The sequence below is a fragment of the Macaca fascicularis genome, chromosome 15 (assembly GCF_037993035.2).
Source record: "Macaca fascicularis isolate 582-1 chromosome 15, T2T-MFA8v1.1".
Classification (NCBI taxonomy): Eukaryota; Metazoa; Chordata; class Mammalia; order Primates; family Cercopithecidae; genus Macaca; species Macaca fascicularis.
In genome coordinates this window covers 91,906,985-91,924,860 of record NC_088389.1, presented here as the reverse complement: position 1 = coordinate 91,924,860, position 17,876 = coordinate 91,906,985, and the positions used below count along the sequence as shown (strand labels likewise).

General features: G+C 38.7%; 1 protein-coding gene across 15 annotated transcripts in view; it reads left to right on the top strand.

Moving 5' to 3' along the window:
• Positions 1–17,876, top strand: part of KDM4C (lysine demethylase 4C) — a 417,412-nt gene that overhangs the window by 348,037 nt on the left and 51,499 nt on the right. The window lies entirely within an intron of this gene.

Sequence of the window (17,876 nt, the reverse complement as noted above, 5' to 3'; positions counted from 1 at the left end):
GTGTTTTTCCTGTTTTGAGGATAAGAAACCTGAGTTCAGAGAAGTTTAATTCCTTGCCCAAATAGATGCAGATAATGAGTGGCAGGTGCTGGAATGTAAATGCCTTTTTAGCTCATACTCTATTATTTGGTGAATTCCAAACCTCAAATGGCGCTAGAGGTGTTCATCTGAAGCTTTGCTTGGGATCATGCATTACCATTTTAATTTTCCAAAGCCCTGTGGTTACTGATGATTATATTGAAGTTGCTATTAAAGAGATCCAGGTGTTTAATCAGGACTCATTCCTCTTAACTCTGGTGTGTGGTTCAGTCAGGTTTAGGTTACTAATGTGTTTCCTAAATGATGATGAAAAAGAAAATATTTGACTTTGAGGTGATTTAGAAACTACTATCTCCTACAGATCCGCTTTCAGCTTGGTACACTTTGTAAAGACTGGGGAAAACATCATGTAATTTACAACATTACATGAGGCAGCTTTTCCTGATGACGGAAAAATTTTCGTGTTCATAAATTGCCTTTGCTACATTTTCTGGGAGAAGCACTATTAGCACTCTATTTCTGAAGTATATTTCTAGTAGCTATTTCTTATCCATTCTTCTTCCATGAGACTCCAAGTATGGATTCCTCCCCAAAGTGTTTGGGAACTAAGCAGAAGGAATTTATAGAATCTGGCAACTTTGGTTAAGAACATTGTGATTTGCCCCTATTGCTTTAAATGTTCTTTCCTTATCAAGCATAGAAAAGTTCAGATTCACTCAAATATCTCTCTTTGTGTCAACTGTGAATGCTAAGAGATATGCTTCTTAGAGCAGAAACTGTAGTTTGTCTGTATTCTCAACCATGCATTGATTATTTGAAAGTAATGGGCAATTGCCGAATCATAGCAGTGAAAACTATAAAATAAAGTTCAGGCTAACTTGGCAGCCTGGCCCAGTTGTTTTACAGAATAGTGGAGGATGCCTGTACAATTTAGGTGAAATGAAGTATAAACCTACTGTTGCTTCAGTAGAATCTCCATTTTTACTCACTTTAGGGTTTTTGAGTCCCTTATTTTTTATTTCTCCCAATTATTTGCTATAAAGCATCCAAAAGGACCATTTTAAGGAAAATTCTACTATTCCATTAGTGTCATAAATTATTATTTTTTAATTAATATATTTTAAAAATAGTTCTCATGTTGCGCAGGCTGGTCTCAAACTCTTGAGCTCAAGAGATCCTTTAGCCTCAGCCTCCCGAAGTATTGGGATTATAGGCATGATCCACTGTGCCCAGCTAATTATTTTAAGTATATGAGCTTATTCATTGTTTATTGAGCTTTGGATGTAAAATTATTTTGAATAATTGTATAAAATTCATCTGATTTATTAACACATTATTCCATCAAGCAGCAAGCAGAGTTTATAATTAGAATAGGCAGTGTTTGAAAAAAATAGGGTAAAAATTCTTAAAGATGGAAAAGAGTATGTCACAGGAAGTATACAGCTGATCCCTGTTATTTCAACCTAAATTTTAGCATGTGTTTGCCAGCGTTTTTGTCAAACACCGTTTTTGAATGTCACTGCTGTGTTTCAGATGTAAGGTCTCCTTCATGTGTGCACATGAGTGTGTGCTCATCTGTCAATGTGTGTCGTCACGCTGTCCACTTCACCACCTTTTGCATGATTCATTATAACCTATTTTCTGGCTATATTTCCAAAGATTCCACTTGGATATATTCCTAACCCAATTATCTGAATGTTGCACAGATGTTTGTAAGGAAAAGACAACATAATACATAGTAGTTATGAAACTGAAAGCCTTGGAAATGTATTTTTTCTTCAAAGCAAATAGTCAGCTACCTGTAAACCATGTACTTCTGCAAAATATAGCACCCCACCGGCCATCTCACACTTGAGTAAACTAGACAGATGCCCAGTGGAAGGGATGCCTGAAAAACAGGTGAGAAGATGGCATGCAATGTTTTTTCCTGGCAAGTTACTTAGTAAACTTTCATATTAGGTTAGAATGATCTGCATATTTAATTCACTGCAATGAACATGGCCTCTTTATACATCTTATATGAGGTACATAGTGTTTTTTCTTAATATTCTTTCCTCCAGAAAAGTATGACATTTAAGTTGTATTCATAGTTTTAGAAACCTTAGAAGTCGTGGCTATTAACATGGAGACAGATAACCTATTTAAAAGAGAGGAAGAACTTTTATAGAGAAAACACTGCATTAGTTAATTTATCTGATTTTGTGTATTTTTCCTTTAGTATTATTGTAGCTATGCCAGGACAGTATTTGTTGTTGTCGTTGTTGTCTTTTTATTTCTATCAGCTAGCACTTGGCTATCCATAGGAGCAGCTTGGTATAAATTTGTTAAAATAATTATCTGATGCTAGGGAATGGGATTAGTGGAGGAGAACAAGAACTAGTGTTTATTGAGCATCTTTTATGTCAGGTGTGTTAGGTATTTCACATATGCGCCTTATTCAGAGCAGTGTTTTTTGTGTGCATAATGGAAAGCAGGTTGGGTAGGGTGGCTTCTGTACTGGCACCTCCCATTCTAGAAACTCATCTAGGATCTTGTTATTCCACCGTCTGTCTCTCTCTCATGTGTCTTCTAACACTCATTTCAGTGATACAGCTGAGTCCTTGCTCAGCACTTACTGAATGCTTTTTTGTTTTTTATTTTTTTGGGACAGGGTCTTACTCTGTTGCCCAGGCTGGAGTGCAGTGGCATGATCTCAACTCACTGCAACCCTCTGCTTCCTGGGCTCAAGTGATCCTCCCACCTTTGCTTCCCGAGTAGCTGGGACTGCAGGTGTGCGCCCCCATGTCTGGCTAATTTTTGTATTATTTGTAGATACTGGGTTTTACCATGTTGCCCAGGCTGGTCTTGAACATTTGGACTTGAACGATCTGACTGCCTTGGCCTCACAAAGTGCTGAGATTACAGGCATGAGCCACCGCACCCAGCCTGAATGCTTTTTCCAGCCTCTGGGTCTTTAGGCCAGTTTTACTGCAACTCCTTCCTGTCATCATGAGGCTGGGGCTTAGGACAGGAGAGGACACCACAATACACAGAATCTGCTGAAGGGCTCAAAGCAAGAGGTCTGTGGGTTAACCTATGACTATATAACTAATCTTGGGGTGATGATGTAGTGGGCTACCTCTCATTGCTAACAACAGTGAAACATTCTAGGCCTCATTAATATGGAAAGATGGATGTTTGAGGCTTCCAAATTCTATACCCTAGAATAGTAGTTCCTATCCTGTATTGTGTTGTAGAGCATATTATGCTTTTAGTGTCTGTTATTGAGAAAATACTTAATGAAAAAATAAGAATCAGTATACTTTTATGTGAATTCATTAATTATAAAAGGCCAAGCAGTATTTCAGGTTGATTATGGATTGATAGGGAGAGACTCCAAAACACTCACTCCCACTGTAACATTCCCTTTTAATTAGCCAAGGATGCAGAATTGTAGCACAAGTGGATTCAGCAAATAGGGTAGAAGTGAATGCAGCCTATAATAAAAAAACTTCCCCCTGGGTCCTATTTCCCTAATGGCCATATGCAGTTTTGTATATGTGTAGGCTGTTGCCAGATCTGAAACTAAACCTGTATTTTTGCTATACTATAGGCTTTTATACTTGTGTCTCATTCAGGAAAACTGAGTATCCATGCTTCTCGTTTTAATAAAATTTTTCTAAACATGAAGATGCCCTAGTTCTTAAACCAAAATCAAGGTCAGCAATACTATATAATCAACTAGGGGAAGGAAGTAGTTATGTTCCCAGATGGGTACCTGAACGATATCTCTCTCCAACTTTCTAGAATTTTTAGAAAGTCTGTTTTCCTCCAGAGCCTACCCCTGATTCTAGTTTATACATTTCTTTTTTTTTTTGTTTTTTGTTTTTTGTTTTTTTTTTTGAGACGGAGTCTCGCTCTGTCGCCCAGGCTGGAGTGCAGTGGCGCGATCTCGGCTCACTGCAAGCTCCGCCTCCTGGGTTTACGCCATTCTCCTGCCTCAGCCTCCTGAGTAGCTGGGACTACAGGCGCCCACAACCACGCCCGGCTAATTTTTTTTTGTATTTTTAGTAGAGACGGGGTTTCACCGTGGTCTCGATCTCCTGACCTTGTGATCCGCCCGCCTCGGCCTCCCAAAGTGCTGGGATTACAGGCGTGAGCCACCGCGCCCGGCGGTTTATACATTTCAATCCAATTCGTTCCAACAGGATTTTTGGTTGGAAGGCCAGAATTACATTTCACCATATATGCATTTCACTATATTGTGCCCCTTGGATGTAAGACGGGTTGTCAGATAATTGTGTTTTTGTAATTAAGCAGCATTCAGCTAATTTATATCCGTGGTTAGGACTTTGCTTAGCTTTACTTTATATTACTTGACTCTTTTAAACATCATCATGGTTTGTAGCCTTTTATGAGCCCATTTCATACCAGTTGACCAAAATTTTCTTCTTGATGTTCTTGCTCCACTTGGGCCTTTTGGAGCCTCTTCTAGGTGACACTTTATTTCTAATTTTAAACCACTTTTAAATGGTTTGACTGTGTCCCCACCCAAAATCTCATCTTGAATTATAACCCCCATGTGTCAATCGCAGTCCAGGTAGAGGTAATTGGATCATGGTGGCAGTTTGTCTCACAAGATCTGATGGCTTCATAAAGGGCTTTCCCTTTCACTCAGCACTCATTCTCTTTCCTGCTGTCCTGTGGGGAGGTGCCTTCTGCCTGAGGCCTCCCCAGCCATGTGGAACTGTGAGGCAATTAAACCTCTTTCCTTTGTAAATTACCTAGTCTCCAGAGGTTCTTTATAGCAGCATGAGAATGGACTAATCCACACTTGTAGAACTACCTTTGTTTTTTCTCAGCGAGAAATACCAGAGTTATCTTGGTTTCTATTGTACCAAACTTGGAATCAGTGATTCATCAAAGAGCCCTGGTTCTGTTTTATGGGAGCTCTACTAGAGAACAAATTTGCCATGAAAGGTGCACATTACCATGTTTTGTTTCATTTGAGTGCTGGCTAATTTAGTACTAGAGCCACTTTAGTGACAGAGCAGATGAATAGTATTTTTTTCAAACGGTTCAGGGTTCATGTTGATATGTCCAATTTACCTGGCTTTAATAAATTCATTTTTACATTGTTCTAACTTGAGGGCTTATTAATGCAATTTCTTCTTTCCTAAGTGATGCCTAAAGTTTTGGACCTGTTTTTCTAAAATTCTCTTAACTCTTCCTGGGTTTGCATGGTTTAGCGGGTGGGAGTGAGGTATAGGTTGGGCCTACCACCTTCTCGTCCTCTGTGTGCTTGGATCCAGAGCCTGATTATGTGCACATGCTCTTCCACAGGGGACCTTTGCTTTTCAGGTCTCTTTCTTTAAGAGGAAAGTTTACAGTTCCTTTGAAGACAGTTTCCCACATTTGAAAATATTTTAAACCTATTGAAGAAGGGATGAGAGTGGGGTAGAAATCTCAGAAACTGACCTCGTCCCAAGATTTTTAAACTGACCTGAAACCAAGGAAAATACAGCTGCTTTTCACTTTCAGTATTGGAGAGAAACTGATAACTAAATATGGCAGCTATACTGCTTGCTTTCCCTTTCTTATCCCGGCACTTGTTTAGCCAGATATAAAAAATATGGCTTAGCACAAAAGTTAGTTACGGAGAACTTTAGTTAGACTGCCTTAAAACTGTTCAGTTCGATATATGTAGGGACCGTGAAGCATCCTGGAAGTAAACGTAACTTTTTTTCTTTAAACTTCTCCATCTGACTTCATTCTTGCTGACCAGACCTCATTCACACAACTGTTTCAAGCAAACATATATATATATATTTTTTTTTTTTGATGAGACAATGGTGGGACACATTTATTTAATACAATGTGATAAACTGCGTTCTAAAGGCTTTTCAGATACTAACTTATTTAATCTTCAGTGCCCCATTCATGGTAGGTATAGGTTGAGCATCCAAATCCAAAATGCTCCAAAATCTGAAACTTTTTGAATACCAACATGACACACAAAGGAAATGCTCATTTAAGCATTTCAGAATCCACAATTTAAGATTTGGGAAACTAAATCAGTAAGTATAATGCAGACACTCTAAAATTTGAAAAATTCTGAAATACTTCTGCTCCCAAGCATTTTGGATGAGAGATGTGCAACCTGTACTATTACCTTTTTATTTTTTTTTTAACAGATGAGGAAACGGAAACAGAGTTTAAGTTTATATAACTTGCTGTATATTACACAGGTAGTAGGTGGAAGAGCTAGGGTACAAAGCCAGGCAATCTGACTCAGAGTCCAGGGTGTTCTAAGCACAGGGAATAGTGTGTGCACAAACTTCCTCAAAGGCCTGGTGTATCTGAGGAAGGCTGAAGAGTTCAACATCACTGGGTCTAAGACATGTCAGGTTTAGGGAGAGTCAGGATGGAGTGGTGAGTGGGAGGGTGGAGCTGGTGAAGTAGATTGGGTGATCAGAGATTGAAGACTGTCTTTCATAAAAAGTGAAACCCCCTTTTTATATGTCCCTGAATTAAAATTTAAAAAATCTTCTCCCATCTTCAAATTAGGGAAACATTCTTGGCTAAACAAGGATCCGTTTTTAGGGACGAGGTGAGGGACAGGAAGGATTATCCTTTCTAAAGGAGATGGGTCATGGTGAGGAGAAGATTGTTTTGGGGAGGCCTCCTGGGAGCAAGACCCACAGGTACTCAGTTCACCCCTTGGTGGGGTGCAAACGCGTTACCCAATAGCTGTCTCTCACATGCGCCCACATGCACAAAGTGGATCATGCTGAGACCAGGCAGGAGAGGCTATTATTTATCTTGTTTCAAGAGTTCCTCAAAGTAGGGAAGATTAAAAAGAAAAAAGAGTTTCCCATTCAGGCATTAATCTTGAGACTTTCCTTCCTCCATGTTCCCCAAGGGAATTCCTTGGACTCCTTTGCCACTGCTTCAGGCAAATTTAGGGGAGTTCTGCTTTATTCTACAGTGGATGGTCCCATGCAAGGTTTATGTGTGGGCAGTATTAGGAAGCTCAATCTTGAGGCCAAGTGGGAGTGGATTAGAGAGTAGAAGGGATTGATTAGAGGCAGGAAACTGATGCTCCAGAGCAGGTGAGAAGAAACAGAGACCTGGATTTCCACCATGGCCATGTCCCAGGATGAGGAGAAGGGTCTTGATTATGGGGACACTTTGGAGGTGGAATTAGAGGCCTTGGTAAATCAGATATAGTGGAGAAGGGAGAGAGAAGACCCCAAGGGACAACCAGTTAATTATAACTGATGATGAGTAGGAATTTTGCCTACTGTCACTTTCAGTGTGCCCATCTAATGCCAGTGAGCTTGCCCTGGCCCCCACAGGGCTGATACATCAAATGTAGCTATAGGTTGAATCTGTCCTTTCAATTTCCTTTTTATTTTCCCTCACTTCATCTGGAGCTCCCTTCCATGGCTTGTTACTGTTTTATTTTAGTTTCTGCTTTCTCCTTTTCATAAAGTGAACCAGAGTTTAGCTAACACTCATCTCACAGTGATCTGAATGGTGTCATTTCCGTAAACTCTCATCTGTGTCTCTAAGATCCTGGGTGTCTTTGTGTTTTGCTGATGATAGAATTGTTTTTCCTTTAACAATTTGGATATTGCAAACTAAAATTCTGTTTAACAAAGTTTGTTTTGACCAGCTATACTCTTTTTTTTCTCAGACTTGCACATAATCATCTAGTTTTTGTATATGATTTTTTTCTTCTACGTAAGTTTTTAAACAAATGGTCTGCTGAATTTGCAGTGTTATTATTGACAAAGAGAGATTTCTGACCAAAGCAAAGGTATGGAGTAAAGAGAATTCTTAGCAAGGACTTAAAAAACACTACAGTGATTCAGACCTGAATCTGATCAATATTCCTAAATCTAACACACATTTTTAAAAAGAAATCTCTCACCTTTCTATCAATAGAAGGGTTTTGTTGAGCTCTCTCTCCACTTATCCCAATGATAGGAAGTGAAGGTTAGATTTGCCTGGGAGGAGGAATATTTAGCGTAGACCTTTTAGAATATTTACATTCAGAACCTATCTTTCTCTTATTCACATTATCAGGTGAAGCCAGAGAAGATAAAATTTTTCTTAATTTTGCTAGGAAATTTAAATATATCCCATTAAACATTTTTAAACCCTATTCAGTACCCCCTAATTTGTTTTCCCACTGCTGATCTTTAGCCGTTTCCATAGGAAGGGCTGGGTCAGTGAGTACTGTGCTTCTCTCTCTGTTCTTTCTGTTGATAGAGCAAGGGCTTAAGGAGAGCCGCTGCAAACCCCCATGCTCACAACAGCCTCAACATACTCTATGAAAGAAGGCAAGGGAGTTTAACGTGATTTTGGAAAAATTACTCTAAAAATGGTTGAACTCTAGGCTATTCTTGGTACTAATGAAAAATAATTTCCCGAGCATTTGATGAGCTCCTATTATGTTGATGAATCTTCAAAGTCTGGGAAATGAGCTTCAGAGGACTGGTACTTCTCAGAATTCTGGATTCATGAAGGCTTGTGCTGGAGAGCATCAGGAGTTGCCAGCATCTGGGACTGTGGTGTAGTCAAAACAATCGACTCCAGGCAGTCCTGCATTCTGGTTCCTGCTCTGCTTCTTTACTGCTTGCCACTTAGAACCATGCTGAAGTCTTGTTGAGAGACTTACCCGTATCTTAAAGCCCTGATAAATACTGATGTGAGGCCAAATGGGTCCCAGGATGAACATATGAAATTGCTATTTTTTAGGTTAAAACTGGTTTAATACCAGTCATTTCGTAATATTTGATATAAAACATATTCAGAGGAGAGGGGCTGCTCCCATACTATTCCTTAAATTCTGTTTTCTGGGGACAGATCCTTTAGGCCTGGTTCATAGTAGTTAACATCTGAAACATACTGAAACATAGGAAGCACTGAAAAATCTTCCTGCAGCTATGCTACTCTTCTTTATTTTGGAAATAGCTGACATTGTGCATGTGAGCTAGGAATTCATGTTCCTGAGTCTTGTCACCCTCAGGGACAAAAACACAAAATTTTTTCTGTTCTGATATATATGTGGGTACATTGAGAAATTAGTAACAATTGATAACATTTTAAACTTAATTGGAATGAAGGGAATTAGCACCTATTTAGTTATGAATAATCACATCAATATATTAGCATTTTCATTAGTAAAACTTAATAGCTTTCCTGTCTCTCAAAATATGGCTTTAGTTCTGTGTGTAATAATGTGGTTTCAGGAAAAATATTTACCTAAATTTTTTATTCTGTCCTTATAAAACTGCAAATTGACCCTGATTTTTAAAAAATTCAAGACAAAGGCATTTTGGTGTAGGTGTTTGGTTTTTATCACAAAAGCAGACTCATCAGAATTCTTAGGTGAAACTTGTCAGTGCTGTGTTTTCTACTTGGCTCTGTCATTTCCACCACAGAGTACACTGTGGAACCCAGGAGCCCCTTAGCCGACCTAGATCCCACTGTGGGGGCAACTGCATTAAGAAATACTTACATGGGGCTAGGTGCAATGGCTTTCACCTGTAGTCCCAGCCCTTTGGGAGGCTGAGGCGATATCAGCCTGGGCAACATGACAAAAACCCATCTCTACCAAAAATACTAAAATTAGCTGGGCGTGGTGGTGTACGCCTATGGTCCCAGCTACTTGGGAGGCTCAGGCTGTAGGATCACGTGAGCCCAGGAGGTAAAGACTGCAGTAAGCCAACATTGCGCCACTGCACTGAAATACAGCCTGGGTGACAGAGCAAGACCCCCATCTCAAAAAAACAAAACAAAACAAAAAAAAGAAATATTTACATGGGACATTTGATACTTGACAACTTCAAAGGCCAACTTACTGAGGAAAATCAACTCTTCCATTCCAAGGACCACCTATTTGGGTTTTTTTCTTTTCCCTAGATAAGGTGTACTTTCATGTAAAATGCTTTCTTGCTTTTGCATGGAATTAATATTTCTCAGTTCCCAGGAAATTTTAAGCTTTGCAGCAATTTGTACTTTTTAAAAAAAATAATTAAGGCATACAGAATTGTCTGATAGCTTGTTAAGAAAATTAAGTAGTGACATTAATCTCATATTTTAATATTGGTATTAGAGTCAAGCATCATAGATACAGTAGAAAAATATAAATGGAATGTGTCAACAGACACACAACAGCAAAGGGTATTTGACATTCCAACATCTTGTAATGCATAAGAGGCAGGATATTCAATTCCTTCACGTAGAAAACAGTAATTAGATGCCATAGCCATAATGAAATCCTTAGATACTGACAAAATGTAATGAAAGTTTAGTATTTTTAAGACTATTAACTACAAGCAATAGAAAAGGCAATTAAATGAAATAACTTCCAATATTTCTAACTAAAAGGCTACCCTCCAAGTCTTGATTGTGTGCCCACTTTCAACAAATATGATACGCAAAACTCAGGATTAGCTCAAAAGGCCTCCTGAAACCTCTTGGCAGGAAGCCAGTGATTCCAGAGGAATGCGTTATCTTCTTTGTCATATCCTTCCATGGAATATTGGAGCATCCCTGGGCTGTGCACATTTCTCACATGCAAGTCAATACCTCTTTTCTTTCCAGGGAAAACGGGCAGTTTCTTGACCATTGCCAGTCAGAAGTTGGCATCTTTTCACCTTGAAGTGTCACATGTCCTTTCTTGTCTTCTCATCCTACGCTGGTGTAGTGGGTCAGTGAAATTATAATGTCTGAAGAAATGTAAGAAATTCCTGTTTCTTCTGGAATGATACTCTGAAATATCATTTTGGTTTCTCTCTCAACCATAACTGGGCAGACCTGGCACTCGGAAGCTTTTGGTTGGAGCAGGAGGCAGGGAGAAGTGAAACTTTCTTCTTTGTAAGCATCAGATACCTTTATGAGTTATTTTCCGTTTTGTTTGTCCCTCCTTGAGTGGGCCTTTTAGTTAAGTTTGTTCACCTTTCCCCATACATTTCTCAGGAATTAGAAGAAAATACAAAATTTGGTGAAATCCTTACATTCCACAACTTTTAATTATACCTTAAATTTTCATCTTTATTACATATTTGGAGAACAGAGCAGTGTCCTTACTGGATCTGAGAAAGTAACTTTAATTGAGGTAATGTGGACCACCTAAGATTACGTGGACCTTAGGTGATCGAGAACAGGAGGGCCGCAGGCAAGAAACTAGGAAGGATGCGGTTACCATTAGAGCATCCCAGTTCTTTCCCATCCTGCCCCCACGTGAACCCCATAACATACCTCTCTTTCATGCACAGTGCTGGGTACATGGGTCCACTCAATTAACACTAGACAATGTGACAGATGGATTTAGTTTGCTGATTAATACTGGACTTCAAACACTTTGTGGATTTATCCTTTTTGAGTAACATTGGCAAGATAGACAGAATATGCGCTCCTGCTGTGGATGTGATGGCCAGTAGAAAGCTTTTGGCTGACTTTCCTTTCACTCTACCTTTAGTTGCTTCTTCTGAAGTCCAGAGAAACCTAGGAAGTTTGTGTTTTCTCTTTCTCTGTCATTCTCTCCTCATGTAAGCAGTATGTCTTTATAGGTACGATTACCTCTTCCTCTCTAATTTTGTCTCCTGCTAACATTTGTATAGTGTGTTTTATAGTTACACATAGTACATTATCTCATTTGATGTTCATAGTAAACTTGTGTATGGTACATATTATGATTATACCCATTTGACAGATTATGAAATGAATTTCAGAGAGGTTCAACAGTCTTCAAAAGTTACAGAATGTTCAGGTTGTCAGAATCAGAGCACATGGCATTTCATTTAGATTGTGCTGTTTTAGTAGTCATTTTTCTAATGTGAGACTATGACTTGGATTTGTTTACATGGTATTATGATTTACCTGGACTTCCTTCTTGGTGGTACGGAAAATCTGTTAAACTATTTAATTAGTCTGTTTTACTTTGGGTTACCTTGTTCAATAACAAAATATTTGCATCTGTTTTAGGTGTGTTTAACCCATTCACCAACTGTATTTGAGAGTCAGAAATCGTTACAGGCAGGAGTTACCATTGAGGGATACCCTGTGTTCCTTGCTTCTCTCGTTTGAAAGTGTCCCATCAGAAGTCATTTAAAGGAAAATTATCTTATTGTTGAGTAAATACTTTTCCTTCCCCTTTTATTCTTTCCAAATTGTAATTCCTCCAACTTTTTTCAACATTGCTTTGAGTATTTTAGGTTCTTCACATTTTCATATAAACTTTAGAATCATCTTGTTAATTTCTACACACACACACACACACACACACACACACACACACACACACTGCTGTTAATGACTGGGATTGTGGGAATCTATTGCTCTTCCTAAATTATATTATTGGCACCCAAGAAGCCTGAAGAACTCCTGAAATAAAAAAGCCCAAGGCGGAGCTTCTGGGCCCTAGCATCTGGGGACTCACTGATTCTCTAGCAACAGTCATGAAATCACATGTGACTGTAGGTGAAGCCCATGCCAGGTTTTAGCTTAGCAGTGGCCGAGCTCCACCAGTCAAACTAATGTGAACTCTCGTCTCTGCTCGTGATGAATTAAGTTGCTTACTATTTAGAATACGTAGCAAGCAGGTGGTGCGTTCCTGTTGAGAAGTTGCCACATTAACACAGTGAGGCAAAGATTCTGCTATATCTAAAGATGGTTCTCTCTTCCCAGTACTCTTCACTTACCAAACAGGGCCACTACCTCCAAGGTGAGCTCACGATTCAGATGGAAAAAAATTAGTTTTTCTCAGCATCTAATGCAGCCTGTTTGTGCTTCTACAGACATTAAAGTGAATAAGACCTTAAATCTGCTGGGAATCTGCTTACCACCATTTCCCACTGTATTATATGTTTGTAATTAAAAAACCATGAGAAATAAAAGCACACGTGAACAAACAGATATATGGAAAATTAAATACTTGTGACGTTTTGTTGAGTTGTATGTGTGTTTGTGCTGTAAGAGCAATTATTTGTTCACGAAGTCGCAGGGATTTAGGTTTTTCTGGGTAGAGGATTTTTACATAGCTCTTGTAATTTACAAAGAAAGCTCTCACTATGACAAGGCAAGTTTAGATGAGTGACTCCTGCTGCATACCTCTGGTAAAAGAAGAATAGTTTGTATTGATTTATTTATTCCAATCCTTGTAGACATTTTTATCAGATGGACACTTTGAAAAATACAATAATAATATTTCACAGGTTATTAATTCATAGAAATTAAGGAGAAATAACAAGGTTGAGATGGTGAAAGGGTCATTGCATACAAATGGAAATGTGCTGTTTGGCCTGTACATTGACTAAGTTACTTAGTTTGGTTTCTTCACCTGTTCAGCCTTGCTGGCACTGTGGGTTTCTACATACATTATTGGATTTGGATTTACGCCCTTTATTAACATCATATGTAGATAGAGAACTCAGTTGGGGATTTTCCCAAGATGACATCTCCGCCCATGACTCATCTTGCTAAATGTCGGGTGACCCTCCTTCCAGATGTAAACACAGGTCATCCTTGCCAGGTCTGATAAGAGAGTACCTATACGGCCAAAGCAGAGAATCTTCCCTCATTCTACCTCACAAAAGCCCTTCTCTCTGTGCTCTTGCCCTAGAGATTAACTGTTCTCTCTCTGGTCTCTGTCAAAAACTCAGTGGGGAGAAATGATATTTAAGAATGTAGTACGTATGTCCACTTGAATATTTAAGTTAGATTCCTGTGTCAGGTTAGGCCACCAAAAAATTACCAATTTTAGCCTCCATAACTTAATCCTTCATAAGGTGCCTTCGTTGAGTTTCCTTTCATTACTGTGTCTTTTTAGTGACGGTATATATAAGCACCATTATATAAATATTATTGTTGGCTGGGCGCGGTGGCTCAAGCCTGTAATCCCAGCACTTTGGGAGGCCGAGACGGGCGGATCACGAGGTCAGGAGATCGAGACCATCTTGGCTAACCCGGTGAAACCCCATCTCTACTAAAAAATACAAAAAACTAGCCGGGCGAGGTGGCGGGCGCCTATAGTCCCAGCTACTCGGGAGGCTGAGGCAGGAGAATGGCGTAAACCCGGGAGGCGGAGCTTGCAGTGAGCTGAGATCCAGCCACTGCACTCCAGTTTGGGCGACAGAGCGAGACTCCGTCTCAAAAAAAAAAAAAAAAAATAGTATTGTTGCCATTTTCATAAGTTTACTGTTAAAAGATTGGCTACTGTGTCATTAAATATTCCAGGTGATAAAATCTTTTTAATTATTATGAAGAAAAATTTGTGTCTTAGAAAATGGGAAAAAATATTATTTTCTTTCATTAATTCTAGCACAAATTTAACAGTTCTCTCAATTTTGAGCGTAGGCAGAGATTGCATTAACAGTTTTTGTAACTCTGTCTACTATTACCATTTTAACAGAAATTTAAAAAATATTATTTATGCTCATCAACAACTCTATAATCAGGATATTAATAGTTGTTAGACCTACCTTTGGAAATTATTATTTAATGCATTATTTTAAAAGCATATTTATTTTTCCTTCCTGGTCAGGGAACCAAAAAAGAAAAAGAAAAAAAAGAAAAACAAGTTTATTTTGTAAATATAATTGTTTGTTTGTAATCTTCTGTGTTTATTTTATGCATTTGAAAACATAGTTCTAAGTAGGGCTTCGCAGAGTAGCCAGAGAGGTCCCTGGCACATATTCCAACAGCCTTCCTGGGGTGGTGCATGTGTACTTCCTGGCAACCTCTGGCCTGGTTCAGATCTTTACCTGCATTTTCTTATCTGGAGGGCCTCCTCTTCCTTCCCTGATCTGAGCTCTCTTAATACCTTGCATTATGGTCAGCCATGTCTGTCTCTCTTACTAGTATGTGAGCTATTTGAGAGAAGGGACTCTCTCATTTTTTAATTTTTATTCTTAGCACCTAGGAATGTGCCTTATTTGTAGTGAGCTGTTAGTCATTTCTTATTTAAATGCCATTATTTAAAACCCCATGCCATCCTAGTACTGCTTTTCCTCCTGGCATTGATTGACAGCTTGTTCTTGGCATTTTGGCTCAGAGTTCACTGCTGTAGAATGCTCATCAGGCGAGGAATGATGATTTTTTTTTCATTGGATTTTCTCAATGCTAGCTTTCAATTTTTTAAAGTCAACCTTTTGGATGTTGTTGTGCCTTTGATGAAGCAGTCCAGATATTAGGAACGTACTTTCCTCCTTCTTCAGGTTGTAATCATTGGTAGTTAGCTGTCTTTTGTTTGAAATTTGCCTGTTTATTTCAACATTGGTAGTCTTAGGAAAGCTAGAGAGTTTTCTTACAAGGGCCTGTGTAATTTCCAAGTTCACACCTGATTGAAGGCAGCATGGTATCAGTGGAGAGAAGACTCTTCTACATTTAAACAGTTGGATCTTATTATTAGTGCTGTCCCTTAGAGGTGGCTTAGTATGATGGGAAGAACAGGTATAGTAATGAATTCCAAAAAGACTTGATTAGTTTTTTTCTTAATACAGCCCCAAACCTGAGAATGAAATTATTTATTTGATTGAAACAACATGTCTTTGGAATCAGTGGTGATTGTTAAAAACAAAGTAAAAGTGCAATTTTTTTCTTATATCACATTTGCCTTAAATATGAGATGTAGGTAAGTCAGATGAAATTTTATGACCAATTTTTTATCATTTCACTTTACAAAGTGTTCATTCTCTCAAGTCTTTCTTACATCATGATTACTGAACTGAAGAATAAATGTTGGAGATGATGGTTTCTTCCTAACTCATTTGGTTGCTGGTTTTTGTTTTTGTTTTTGGCATATCAGTTGAATAGTTCTGACTATACATGGATTAGCTGATATTTAAGGAATTTTTAAAAATTGGAAGGACTTAGTTTTTTATATTTAGTATTTCAGGAATTATTAAATATATAATCAATGAAAAATACAGAGAAACACATAAAGAAGTACTAAATAAATCCCATTACCCAGAGTTATACATTACTAACATTTTAGTAATGGATTTTCTCAGTGTTGCTTTTTTCTAGGCATACATATCTGTGTGAGTGACAAATCATCACAAGATATTGTGGTTTAAACCAGTGATAACTATTTAGCTCAGGATTCTGTAGGTCATCAGTTTAGGCTAGGCTTGGCTGAGGGCTTCTTCTGGTCAAAGCTATGCTGCCTCATGCATCTGTGGTCAGCTGCAGAATAGCTTGTCTGATCTTGACTGGGTTCTCTCACGTTTACTGCCTGTGGTCTGTGTGATCTCTCATCTCCAACAGAGTAGCTTGGGCTTGTTCACACAGCAGAGTCTGAGATTCTTAGAGAGAAAGCAAAAGTGTTCAAGGCCTCTTGAACAAAAGGCTATGAATTTGTGTACCATTACTTCTGCTGTATTCTTTTGGCCAATGCAAGCTAAGCCACAGTCTAACCCAGATTCAAAGGGTGGGAAATAAACTTCAGTCCTTGATGGGGGGAACTACAAAGTCACATGCACGGGATGTGGAAACGGGGAGGAGTGAAGATTTTTGGGCAGTTTGGAAATTTACCACAGTGTACGTGTGTGTATACATATGTGTATGTAGATGAAAAGTGAGAGCATATACATTCTGCATTTTTATCACCAGACCTGCTCCAAATCCAAGTTACTAATCCAACCCTTTGGGTATATTGGGGAAAGTAAATAAATCTTATGTGGGAACTGCCTCAACAAGTATCTAGAACAATACCTCCCATTCAATCAATGGAAGGCTTAAAAAAATAAATAAAAGGAAATGTAATTTCTTTAGGCCACTACTTGAATTCTATTGGTGTTACTTCCTGGTTGGTTTTATTTCCTAGCTCATGTTTTCCTGTGTTTACTTCCTGGTTGGTTTTGCTTCTTCACTCATTTTTTCCCATGCTTATTTCCTCTCTCATTTCTTTTCATGTTTATTCTTCTGGTTGATGGTCTGGAGCACCCATGTTGTATTAGTCTGTTTTCACATTGCTGTTAGTCTGTTTTCACATTGCTGTAAAGAACTACCTGAGACTGGGTAATTTATAAAGAGAAGAGGTTTAATTGACTTATGGTTCTGCAGGTGTACAGGAAGCATGGATGGGAGGCCTCAGAAAACTTACAATAATGGTAGAAGACGAAGGGGAAGCTGCTCATCTTACATGGTGCGAGCAGGAGGAAGAGATAGTGGGAGATGCTATACACACACACAGTTAAACAGCCAGATCGTGTGAGAACTCTATCACAAGACAGCACTAGGGGGATGGTGCTAAACCATTAGAAACCACCGCCATGATCCAGTCACCTCCCACCAGGCCCCACCTCCAATACTGGGGATTCCAATTCCATGCGGCTTTGAGTGGGGACACAGAACCAAACCATATCACATGTCATGGGAGAGCACTGCTCTAGACTACTTCTAAACTGTTCTGAGATCTTAGAAAAGTCACTTGACTTTATCAAGAGTGTCAGTAGATGTTACATCATCTATTTATTCAAAATAAAAACTACCTCACAAAATTATTGGGAGAATTTAATTACCTCATGTATATGGACATATGTTGGAAACTCTAGATGTGTTATTTTTCCTGGGAATTATTTATGCTTTTATGGAATATCTATAACTTTTTTTTACCTAACATTTTGGTCATCTCCCCAGCATCTCTAACTGGCTCTACCATTTTAAAAAATGACATGTATTTTTTTTAAGCTACTGTTTGTTCATTTCTGCTTAGTTCATATTAAAGAAAATTCAAGTTTTACAGCCTTAGCTTGCACACTAATCTTCAGAACACCATAGCCATTTCTTTAATCTGATGGATGCCCTCACATGACACCTGTCTTTTCTGATCAGAAATGACA